Genomic DNA, 13,626 nt, shown 5'->3' with positions numbered 1-13,626 from the left:
ATAATATCCCTACCAAACACGTGCTATTTCTCCACAATGCAATGAATAAAGTTTCTTTTATGGACATTTAAAATGGTTTGCCCTGGAAGAGGATAGAAGTTTACATCAGAGTTTCATCACCAAACGCATAATTTGAAGAATTCATGTGCAAATTCCCATGTACATTCCTCCATTAGACAATCACTTTCACTACTCAGTAACTGCACCTATTAGCTTGAACTTCTTTTGCTTCAACTTAAGTAACTTTTAATCCTTGTTTCTACCAGGGATATAGAAAACTCAGTTCATTTTCTCATACTGGCATGTGCTAAACCTTAAGGTAGTTAATTCACAGTTAAACCCACCTACCTTAGTCACAGTTACCATAATGCCTTTCATGACCATAAGACTATTGCTGTATTTAGACTTGCTAGTTCCCTGTTTGTCCCTATTTGTTCCTCTAGGACAGCACACCTTTTTTTAGATTCAGCCTTCCACTGGGAGCTCTTACTGGGATCACTGTTCACCATGTCTTGGCTGACTGTTGCTTGAAAAATGCTTTTCAAAATACTGTTCCTGGTCTTTAATTTATTGTTTTGGATTTCCTGCCTAGGTGAAGAAATTTGCAGTTAAAAAACCTGCCACCAATGCCACAACAAAAAAAAAAACAAAACAAAAAAAAAAAAAGAACAACAGCTCCCCATGCTTGCATTTCAGTTCCAATAAACATATTTCCTTATCTAATCAGTATAAGTCTAGAGAAAAGGCATAGCAGTTGTTTTAACTCTCCACTAACTTCCACCTGTGAGGAAAGGTAAAGACTATGAATTTTCTTCTAACTGCAATACAGACAACATCACATTCTTGTAGCGTCCTCATGGAATCAGAATGTCATTTTGGTGTAACTCTCAAAACAGATTGAAAATGTTTGTTTACAGCAGTTTTTTCCTGAAAAATATGAAACAAGCCTCCTGTCAGGAAGCTGTTAGAGCACCAGTAAATTCAGTAAAGCACGCAGTGATGCATGCAGAATGAGTGTTCACAATTACAGAAAGAGTCACATTTCAGAAAAGCCAGCAGCCCCAAAGCTGGGATTCAGCAATCTCCTCAGAACAAGGAGCTGGAGCCAGGTCTCCCATGTCGAATTGAATGCAACAATGACTAAGGAGGGTATCAAGCAACATGAACTGAAAAAGAGCAGAAAATGGAATGGAAGGAAACTGAAGAGACCCAACAGGACAAACAGAGAAAGACACCTAAAGACCATGACTACAGCTCAGTGGATGCAATCCCCATTCAAATATTTGCTCCCATGAATCTTCCAACTAATGATTTAAACTGAGACTTGTAGTGGGGGGAAAAAAAAACTCCTGCAGGAAAAGAAAAAGTTCTACATGCTTAAAAGTATGAGATATGGCAATGCTTCTGAGACGGCTTTAGTTTCAGTTACTTTTGAATGTATGAGTTATCAAGCACTGAATCTGTATCATATGAATTATTTTGAACTATACATTTTAGTTGTCTACTACTCTCCAAAATTTTCAGTGGGATTACTCAATTTTTTAAGTGCATTTTTTTTATGTGTAGCCTATGATTTTTGATAGTTCATACAAAACACAAGACATTTATATATATATATAATATTTATTTATTTGTTTTTATTTATATATATATATAATATAAAAAACCCAGTAAGTTACACATCCAAAAGGAAGGCATATATATGTATATATCAGATGATTATGTAAAGTACTTTGAAAATTCAGGGACACTAATACAAACCCTTCTATTTCTGACTGTAGAGACAAGATGCACTTTTTAAAATTGATGAACACACTTAGCTTTTTAATGTGCTAGTGCTTGTGATATATAGTTTCTCGTCAGTCTATGTAGTGCAATATAAAGCAGATGTTTTGAGTTAAGATTTAAATCACCAGCTCTTATTGAATTAGGTGAGTAATTATCCAGAAACAAGGACTTTGTATCACATATTACTCTTATTTCTGTCTCTATTTCTGTCTCTATCAGGGAAAGCCATGTTAAAGAAACATGTCTTCCTCCAGGAGCAGTGCGAGTGTGGGATTTTCAGAACATTAGAGAGCTTTCACATTAAACCACTAGACCTACTTCACAGACTCAGAAAAACCCTACTAATCTTCCAGTATTGACAACACTGTAGTTGCATTGATGATTCTATATTATCTTCTGTTATAGACACCAAAGTAGAGGGAGTATCAGATGATATGTTACTCATCTGGCTTAAAATATCCTGATTTTGCTTTAAATTGAAAAATGCTAATGTTTAAAGAGTTCGGTTTTCCAACAATTAATGGCTGGAAATTATGTTAAACCTTTACCACAGTTCAGAATAAAAGAGATACAATTTCATATCAAATTTTAACTACTACCTTCATGAAGTCACACATGAAATCAAATTGTTTTTTATATCCAAATTTATTTACAGTTCTTTTCAGCTTATTTAATGAAGTTCTATGCCAAAAATACTTCTTCTTTCCCCCATCAACAAAGCAACAGAAAACCAAAACCTGATGAATGTACTTTAAAGAATGTATAAAACCCACACATATGAAGCTTCAGAAAGTAACCATTTCCAGCTGGTATAGCTCCCAGAAAGCAAAGTGGGAGAATTAAAGACAACGAGACATAGAACAAGGAAATTCTTGCTCGCTTTCAGGCTCCTAGTACTAACAGAAAATTTCCATCATTGGTCTTTGCTGTTTCTGAGTATGCAAATATCAGCATGTACCAGGAAGTGTCTCACAAGAACAAGGGCTGGTACCAAGGCAGTATGAACCTATGAGCCCGATTTTAACTCTGAACGTAAGGATTTGTGTAACCCTTGACAACAAGTACACTGCAGGGCAAACATATCATCCATTAGAAGTAAAAACTATATAGTTTAGCATATCAGAAATACTAAAGGATAAAATGTGTCCCAGCAGGTTTATTCTGTATGATGGCTTCCCTTTCAAGCATGAAAACAATGAGAAAACTTTCACTGCAAGTATGAACACAACTCATTTTTAAAGTAATCTTGCTTTGTTGCATATAGTGAAATATTTTAATGTATTGCATTTGCTTTGAAAAAAACAGCATCAACAAATCAACTTCAAACTCTTGTTACCATTTTTCCTTTAAATGGCAAACTTGAGAATTAATTTAACTAACATAAAGTATCTCTAGCTATGACAGGTCAATACAATTAAAATTATTCATTCAATATCTAAACTAGTTTACGAATACAGAATATATTTTGTACAACCTATCAAGTATGCATTCCATAATCAACAAATATGGAAGGCAACCATAATGACACTAAGTCCAAAAGATACCATTTGATTGCTTGTGCAGGAGCAAAATTTCCCTTTATTTTGTATTCTGGACAAGCAATTTTTGACCACAGCTAGGACTCCTGTGCAGCACTGCTCTATAATATTCTGGTCATCACAGGTATAAGAATTATTTCTTCCACTCTGAAGGCTTAACAATTAAATAGTTCTATATCTGAACCCCTTTCCACACGGTTCAACAAAGCCAGGATGGAATATTCAAAGCACCATTCAATTTTTCTTGAAACAATTCAAGTTCCCAGCACTGGATCTATGCTTCCTCTGTATAACTCAACTATGAGTAAATCAAGATTGCACTTGAGGCTTATTAGGTAATTGAAATGAACCTGATATAAACATTGGTTTTATCTATTTTTAAGTTATGTGTTGATGACAGTTACTGACTGAATCTAAAAAGGAAATAGAATGAAAACTTAATGCTTATATATAGAGAAGTATACTGGACTTTAGGCATAATGTGAGAGTTGAAGGAGGAGAGGATGGTAGAGTTGTGAGAAAGTGTTGTGAACCAAACAAAAAAAAAATTGAGAAGTTTATCTCTGAAAATTAGTTAATACCTGATTTGAAAAGGTATTAATTTTCTCTTCTCCACAACTCTTGGGTTTCAAGTGCCAATAGCACAGATATTAAACTATATTTGCTATATATAATGGTCCTCTGCCACTCATTCTTGATGCCAGGACTACATTTCTGTTTTCTGGCATGACTACAGATTTCATGAAAATGTCTTGATGCTCCATGGAATCAAAGACAATTTTTTAATGTAGAATCAAAGAAGTGACTGCCTTTATGAACATTTTTAACATTTTGGTCAAATTTAACATCAACTCTAGATGAATCAAGACCAAAACCTCCAAAGTAATGTGATCCCAGACAGTAGAAAAGATATAATGCAAACAGTCAACTTGTTATTTCACTATGTGTCAAATCACTTGGGTGTCAGTTTTGCTATTCATGCCTTAAGTTGATTACATTGCAACATTATACACAGTGGTATCACAGCACTTGGCAAAATACGAGTAGCTTCTTATCAACAAATGTAGAATCTAAATCATGTGCATTACTGCAAAGGATCACAGTACATTAAGGATGAGTGAAATTAGGAAAGAACATAAGATGATAATCATTGCCTATGTATCATCATCAGCAGAGTGGCCTTTTCTTTTTAAGTGAACATCTTACATTATGTGTCTCATCCTGAGGATAAAAATAGGATGAATGCCTATGAGGGAAAAACAGAAGAAGATACAAGTTTGAGATAATGTGTTCAGGCACTACAACTCTTACTGCGAATAGATATCCTCTCTAACTTTCCTATCCTCCCTTTGGAAAATTCTTTTTCTTCCTAAGAGTATTATTTTATTTATTTTCATTGCAATAACTTATTTTATACTGCAGTTGTTCTGCAATCTTTACATAGAGATGTATCCTGTTCTGGAAGTATAAAAAGTGTTCAGAGAGTAAACTACTAATGAAAATGAGTAATAGAATTTTATCTAGACGATAAAGGCTGTCAGGAAAGCTTGTGCCAAGGCAATTGTCTTTGTTATTTATTTCTATTTCTACTCCATCTGGAAAGTATCTTTTGTTATAATGAGTGATGCAAGTTGCAAAACTGGTCCTTTGAGTAAGGACTTACAGAAATGAATCAAAAGCTAAAATTCATGACTGATTAGTCCCATACTTTGCATGGGAACTGGAAATACTCTCTTGAGTAAGGATTGTGGAAATCAGCAGGCCTTTGCCAAAGGAGGTCTGTTTGTTGACTTTCTCCATTAAAATTTCATAATTTTTCTATACAGTCAGTGAATATATTTCTGAATGAAATGAACACAAACTTGAAAAGTAAGAATAACAAAAACAAACCCATAAAACTATATAATCATGCCTTCTTTCACAGTGAGAAAAAATTGAAATATTACTGATTGGGTAATGGAAGTCCCTTAAGTAGATTTACCCTGGTAGCTTTTCTGTCCTGAAGGTAAAAGAGCAACAATCCTGAATGTGATCACAAACTTTGGAGTTGGAACCTGTTGAAGAAGTGTTAATATTGATAGTCATACCCCCAAAACCAATAACTAATTGAATTGTTTTAATCAATGACATTTTTCATCTAATTTTCAAGGATGCTCAGTCTCTGATAAGCCTGTCTTAAGTCACATCAGCCCTGCTGATGCCATTTTGAGCGTTTAGGTCTCACTGTTGCACATTTAATAGGCAAAGCACTTGGAGTGACTGAGTAAGTTTGAAAATGTCAGACCCCTTGCTCCAACTTTATTCACAAAATGCAGTCTCCTAAAGAAAATGTAAAATTCCCTTTTATAGCTAGATACAAGCAATAAAACCTTTTATTGCCTTTTTTTTTTTCTTTAAGTACGTGGCATAAATGAGTAATAATATATTAGCTTGAAAAGACCTCAAGACTTTGCAATGGTGCATATTTCTTCATTGTCATCCATATGGCGTTGTAAGTGGTCATGGTAGAGTCTCTTCTAAAAATGTACTCTATCTGTGCTTGTCCTTAACCACTCGAGGCCATTTTCCCTTCTAAAAGTGCAGTTGCAGTGTTTGTGTGCTGATACTGTCTAAAATCATCTTTCCAGCAGAGAAAACATTGGGGACTATAAAACAAAACTGTCAATCCAACCTGAGGGCAAATGGCTGCTCCAGATCTTGACTCAGCACACTTTCATTTCCCCTTAAAAACTGTTATAAAAATATAGAATGATCCAGCAACTGCATAGCTATATTAAGTAGAAGGAAACGTTGCATTTTTCTGTGCAAAAATCATGACATACAAATACAGCTGAAAGACACTTTCTCAGTATAAAACCTTCACAGTATAAAACCACCATTTTCCCAATCTTTAGGCTGAATGGTTTCAAAACTTGCTAAATCCCAAAAAAGGACTTTATAAGTCTTAATCTTCGTAATAGTCACCTTTTTGTAAACATGCTTTGGAAAAAAAAAAAAAGGGAGGGTAGGCTATTAAATATTTCTAAAACATAGGAAAAGTAAAAGTATTATCTATTTCCTTTCTGCATTCAGTCAGGATGACTTCAAAATTTATCATATAAGTGACTAAGCAGCATTATTCACGATTCATCTTGCCATGCATCTAAAAAGGGCCATAAGCAGTGGAATGTATATGTTCTTAGCATTCTTAACATTAACCTGTATCTCAAGGTAGAAAACTGAGATGAAGATGGACTGATAATCAACAAACATTTGTGACAATATTAAATGAAGATAGCAACACTATTATTAAAGATCACAGTCTAAAAACTTACCCTTGGACAGGAAAAATAGCTACTTGACAAAAGCATAAAAATGTAGTGAAACCTAAATTAAACGCTGTGATACCGACAGGGTAGTGCTGTCATCTAACAGGACCTTGTCCCTTCTATATGGGAGAAGATGACTATTGCCTGGTGTTCCGCACTCACAACTAATTTTGAAAATACTTAAAGCTTAGCAGTATGATTATAAAGTTTTTAGATCAAAAGAAGAAAATTATTCATGGACAGAGAATCTCCGGTGGAATGAGAGCAGATGGAAAGCTGGGAATTATGTGGCTGCTACTGAGCCAGGACATGTTGAAATCTCTTTGCCAAGGGAAGGTAGCCTTTGCATTTCTTTCTTTCGTGGAAGCAATGGCAGAAGTGAACCTTGGCATCTTCTGCTAGGCTTTATTTGCAGTGGAAGAGACCATGTCTCTTGTGTGTTCCCACAGGCTCCCTTTACAGTCAATAAAGACAGGCACTTTCAAGGGGCACTGTTTCTGACCTATTTTAGATGTCTATTTTAGTTTGAGATGAATCACACTAGAGAGGTGGGAGGCAGTAAAGACAGAAATGCCTACGCTCTAGATGTCTGAAGTTAGGTGCAGTGAATCCTACCCTGGGAGACTGAACTGAATGTTAAACAAGTTAACAAAACATGGCAAGAAGATATTATAATCAGTGACAAAACCCCCACCACTGATTAGGTACACCCAAGGGAAAATTACTATCAGAAATAATTTTTCTATAAATACATGAGGCAAAACTAAAACCATACAAACCCCCAAAATGGCTTTTCCTATTTTCCTGAAACAAATTATGTGAAAAGCAACATCTGCAGCAACAAATTCACAGTCACATCCAGATTGAGTCTGCTGCTATAATCACACAGAAGATTAACATCCCAGACTGAGATACAAAAGACTGTGGAGCATGGCAAAATTAACTGCAAAACTATTTATGTTTTATTAAAGGATATAGTGGGACACAAACAAGTTAAATCACATCTACAATGTTAAATAATAAAGCAATCTCAGGCCAGGCAATTTCTAATTCCTAGTAACAGATATATGCTTATTTCACATTTCCAGCATGGAAAGGTTTCTTATGAACATTAAACAGATATTACAGACATTTATTACAATTCAAAGCTCATAATTTTTTTAGAGCTTCACAGAGTTTCACATATAATATTTCATGCAATTTCATGCAGCAGCTTTAAATTTTGATTAGTGTCAAGTAGTGGTAATGTTAATTAGTATGTTCTTAAAGTGGCACAGAATATCTTAAAGCAACTGCAGATCTCTATATAGTGAACTTAAAATGTATAGAAAATATATGCACCTGTGATAAATGGAATAGTAAAACCATATTTGTCATGTGTAGAAAATTCTCCTACCATTAGTGCACTAAGAATTTTCTTTTGAAGGAAAGAAAAGGTACCAAAAAAGAGCCAACTACAGGTTTACCCTGCATTGTCCATATAAAGATTTAGTCGTTTCCTGAGTCTGATGTAGGACTTATTCTCAGCAATATCTTATGGGAAAAATGGCCATAGGAAAAATTATACATCATCTTTCATCTATCACCCACTGGCCTTCTAAAGAAAATAACTAGATACGTTTTTAGTGTAGCTCCTCTACAGAAGGTACATTTCACATAAATACATTTTGGTTTCTTTCATCTTTAACTAAAAGAGTGCTAATCCTGATGGCCTCTCTTCAGTTAAAATTTCCTTCTTAGCCCTGATCATTTTCACTATGTGTGTCTACATCTCCAGATAGTAGCTTACCATGATGGAATATATCTTGTTCCTTCTCTGCACAGCCAGATGGAAATCAAAAGCCAACATTTTATCTTACTCCTACTCCCGTCCATTTACCAAGACGCCTAACCTCCTAGCTGGCGCATGGAAAGCGGCACTGAAATTGCAGTTAAGTGAGGTTTCCTAAGAGTGAACAACATTGCACATCAGAATAAACAGGTAGCATATAAAGCAAAATGGACCAGCACAAATACAATTCTAACTCAAAGTTTACAGACACCGACCAAGAAAGATATTTTATTAAACGGCAGAACAGTTTTCAATATTTGCACAGTCTGTTTAAGTGAAAAGATTGAGATGACCATGGACGTGGTTTGACAGACAAGCAAGATAGAACAGTTGGGGAAAATAAATTGCCGATGAGTCAACAATTAAAATAAAACTTGTGAATTTATTTTTAAAAACTTTCTGATGACTCATTCACAATTATCTCCCCCCACAAGCCTCCATTATATACACTCTGCCTTGTAATATCTGAACAGATGAACTTTGGTTTATTTGCAAATTAACCAAGATATTTTATTGCTTCATGTGTCTTTGAACTTTTCACATATTAAAATAACCAGTGAACTCTTAATTTGCTTTACAAGAACCTTCAAAAATTTTTCCTAATTTTTGAAATTTTACTTTTGTGCTTAATGCATATGAAAGGTAATATAGTAAAAGGTTAGTAGAACAAAATTAAGAAAAGGTTAATAGAAAAAAGTTTTCACTTTGTAACACTGAGTGCTATACTTAAATTTAAAATGACACATCTGATCAAGTTCCATATTTGAAAAACATCCCTTTTCATGAGGGCCAAAAATTAGCTTTTATACACCAGCAACTTAAAACACACATAAAACCCTTTCCTGGATACCCTTTCAAATACTCTTTTTAGTTCAGTTCTTTATTGCTTTAGTTTAGACAAAGATCATCCTCTCAAGCAATCGCATCCCAAACATTACTGTGTTTCACTGTTACTGCCCATTTCTAGAGTTGCAATTAATGGAGCAAGAGAGAGGCAGGCATAATATGTCAAAGCTAAAACAGACGAGGTAACAGAGTTGGCATGGAGGCTGTGACACCATTAGAGGGAAATGGAGAGCTATATTTATAGGAGTAAACTAAATGTGCTTGGGAAAGTTCCCAATTGCTGTGGCCAACTGGCACAGTAGAGTACACAAATATGTTAGTCAACACTGAAGTGTCCAAAGAGCCTGCATGCAAACTGCTTATTGGGAATGGTCCCTGCAACAGTCCCATTGCCACACCATAATTAGTAACTGCCTGGAAAAAGTATAAATTAGTGTGAATGAAAAGTGTGCCAGAGTCTGGGCCAACAGATTATTACAGATGATTGTGTTTGACCATCCAGGAACATTTCCCAGTACTATCTGATTTACTTGCATATAAACATGGTAAGCCTTTCCAGAAGGTTTAAAGTTCCACAACACAGTAAAAGATTTTATGCATTTCCAGTCTTGGTGTTGAAAATCATTTGGTGTTTAGGGAAATTAGAGATAGGATATGAATGATCAATACCAACCATTTCTAAAACTTCAGTCAAGATAAATCAGACTGAATGCGGCACCAGAGTTGCATTTTTGGCTGAATAACATAACATGATATTTGGGAAGAGAATGCAGATTGGTACCATGGATAATGGTTACTTTTCATTTCACTCAGTTACCTCTAGCTGTTGATGTTGAAGGCCGCTGCCTTTTGTCCTTCTGCTGTTTGCCTGGGAGAAGGGGCTGCCCCCACCTGCCTACAGCCACCTTTCGGGTGGTTGGAGAGAGGGATAAGGTCACTCCTGAGCCTGGCTGAACCACCCCAGCTCCCTCAACCACTTCTCCTAAGTCTTGTGCTCCAGACTCTTCACCAGCTCTGTTGTCAGTCATTCTCTCAACACACTCAGCCCCTCAATGTCATTCTTTAGTGAGGCGCCCAAAACTGAGCACAGAATTCATGGTGAAGCCTCTCCAGGGCTGGGTACAGGGGCATGCACTTCCCTAGTCTTGCTGATCCAGGCCAGGATACCATGGGTCTCCTTGGTCACCTGGGCACACCCTGGCTCACATTCAGCTCCTGACAATCAGCATCCCCAGCTACTTTATCCCTGGGCCCTTCCCAGCTCTGCTCCAGCTTGCAGCACTGTCGGGGGTTGTTGTGACCCAAGAGCAGGACCGGCTTTGTTGAAACTCATGCAACTGGCCTTGACCCATCGATACAGCCTGTCTATGCTTTCCTTTCATTCTATTCCAATCATTAAAACTGTGTGGTGTGGTTCTTATCTCATGGAAATAGAAAGGGATAGTTTCACAGCACTTTTGTGTTGGTTCATTTTCTTGATTTGTCAGGTCAGCTCATCATGAAAATTTTCTAGATTAATGTATTACAAGACTTCACGTTTCCTAAAATGTACCATAATTAATTACTCTGGATGATGACACTCTTTGTGACTTGAAACATTTTCTCCTGAAAGGGATTCAAATTTATTGACATTTTGATACTGCTCCTTAAATAAGAAAGTACTGAATTTCTTAGGTCTTAAAAATAACTTAATATTGCTAACACCCATACAGAAAAATCTGCAGTTCTCTATATTGCAATGGCATCCCAGTGATTCAGTCTCTTTTCTTCTGTACAACCTGAGATGAGGTTGTTTCTTACTTTTTATTATATATCAGTAATTCAGATTGACACTGGAAAATTATGGCCAAAACTACTCATTTTACATCCAGCATGATATTACATGACTGAAGAAATCTTGTCATTCTTACTGAGAATTCCTGTCAACTGCAAACCTTAGATGGTCTCAAGTGTAAAGAATGGAGACCATGTGTCAAGACCAGCTATTGATTATCTGAAAATTAAGATTTACAATTATGACTTGATCAAAACATACAAGTAGTCTTGCAGAGGCAGGATGGCATGCTCCAGAGAAGCATTCAACTGCTACAGACAGAATGCAGGGTTTTTCTCATTCTGCTCCCTTGCCACACTCCAGTATCTTAACAGGTATAATCAGTGGCACAGCAGAGTTCAAGAGATAACCACATTCAGGAGGTGTTCCTGACATAATTACCAAAATACAGACCATACTCGATCTGGTAGACAGAAGTACTGCATAAAACTGTAGGTGCCTCTACTTGAAAAAACTGAGGTTTTATAAACTTGATTTATTTTTTTCAGTCTGCTTGTTTCACAAATTATTTCACCCTTCAGCAATACACAGCAACAAGCAGCTGACTCTGGAGAAGCAATTTTTAATTAAAACCTGTTTCTCCCCCTTTTTGTTTCAGTTAATGATTGCCAGGAGGGGTTGCTAACCACAGGCCCATTTCAATACATTCTGAGCATAGTCATATCCTATCACCTTCTACAGAAAAGATGGGTGCTCAGCATCTGTGGTAAGTGGGAGGACATGGATATTCCTCTGGCAGCTGAGCTGTGCTAAAGTGAAAAGTCTCCACTGGTTAGTCTTTATTTTTTAATTAGTTCTTCATTAAAAGAAATTACTTCCAGTAGCGAATAAACTGCCCTAAAATCCAGAAGTACAGAATGGAAATTACTCTGTCAGTTATAGGAGTAAATAACTTTTGACAACATTTTCATTATTTCACAATTTTCAGTGTTTCCTAGATCAAGTCTTGACGGTGTTATATTTATGCTTTCATGATAATTGACTTGATGACTGGGGATGTATTACCTAAGCTGGGGCTAGGACCATGTGGCTAAATTAAGAGCACTGAATGTTTTTCCTCCTTAATTCCTTTAAGAAAAGAGTGATTAATTATAATGCTTATCAAATGCTGCTGTCAAAACTACACCAGACCTTTTCTATCATAACAGTTAATATAAATGTTTCTGTTCTATGGATTTGGTAGGCTATACAATGAACATGTTTCAGTTTAGGCATTGATAAACACAAGGATTATCTTGTTTATTGGCTTGTTTCTATTTATATTGGCTTCTTCAAGAATTTGGTAAGCTACTTTTATAGAAACTGTTAAGAAAATGTTGCTTTCATTAAAGTCTAGTTGACTTAGATCTTTCGATGTTTTGTTGTTAAGATGGCAAAACACAGTTGTGTCTCACGCTATTCAGATGTGTTCTTATCCACAGTAGAATCCAAAATAGTACAGCTCTGTGCAGCCCTTTTTGCTCTATTGATTGTGATGCATCAGCCCTGGAAACACACACACAGAGAAGAAAATACTTTTACTCCTTTCCTCCAGCTGACACAGAAAACACCAGTGACCTACACCCTGAAACAAACACGCACACTATGGACACTGCAACTTTGAAGTGCATCCCCTAATAACTTACAATAAGCAACTAGGCTATTTCAAACAAATGTTATATATTATGAGTAGGTTTCAAAACTGTTCCAAAGCAAAGGCTGCCTGGTGGAACAGTGCTTCTCCTGACACAGAGTATTTACTGCAGAGATATTGCAAAGATGACGTAATGGAAAAATGGCTTAGATTTTGGAAGATAAGGAACTCTCTCCCAGAAACTAGGCTACATAAATGAAAGGATGAGGTAACAACAGCGAACTGTTTACATGACAGACATCAAAAGAAGACTTAATCTACCATCCAAGTGAGAAGTTAACCCTCTTGAATTGGGTATTCCCTGTAATTCAGCGTACAAGCATCTTAGTGTACATGTAACTGTTCAAAAGAATTGTCTAGCCCAATGAATACTAAGAAGCTTCATATTTTTCTATTTCAGCTAGTAAAAAGCTAGAGCAAGTCTTTTTCTATTCTATCTAATCAGCAGAGGGAGCATTCTGTGAGCAGCCCGTGAGCACAACAGCACTGTGAGAAATGAAAAAGGTTCATGGCAAAACCCAGAATGCTTTTTGACTTTCTGCTGCTGAAAGATTATATAACTGGAGGAGACTTAAAAATATTTCAATATTACTTTTTCAACTGTGTCTTGCACTGGGTTCCTGTCAATTAAGATATTTTAAAAATCAGCCTTCTATGATGATTATAAAGTTCTAAGAAAACAAAGTTTCATCTTCAGAAAGATGAGGGTGTTTCTTCAGGAAGAAAGACAGGAAAACAAAGCCAAAACCAAGTAAATGGGAAGATACTTCAAAGGAATTTGCCTTATGTGAAAGATGTAGCATTCTCACTGAATTGTGGCTGCTTCTAAAACAAAACCAATTATCCCC

General features: G+C 36.1%; 1 protein-coding gene across 8 annotated transcripts in view; it reads right to left on the bottom strand.

Annotated features, from left to right (window-relative positions):
* PPFIA2 (PTPRF interacting protein alpha 2) overlaps positions 1-13,626 on the bottom strand; it is a 287,577-nt gene that overhangs the window by 194,966 nt on the left and 78,985 nt on the right. The gene's annotated exons all lie outside the window — the stretch shown is intronic.

The sequence above is a fragment of the Zonotrichia albicollis genome, chromosome 4, assembly GCF_047830755.1.
Source record: "Zonotrichia albicollis isolate bZonAlb1 chromosome 4, bZonAlb1.hap1, whole genome shotgun sequence".
NCBI lineage: Eukaryota > Metazoa > Chordata > Aves > Passeriformes > Passerellidae > Zonotrichia > Zonotrichia albicollis.
Note: the sequence above shows the minus strand (reverse complement) of the source record. Positions and strands in the feature narration are given on the sequence as shown.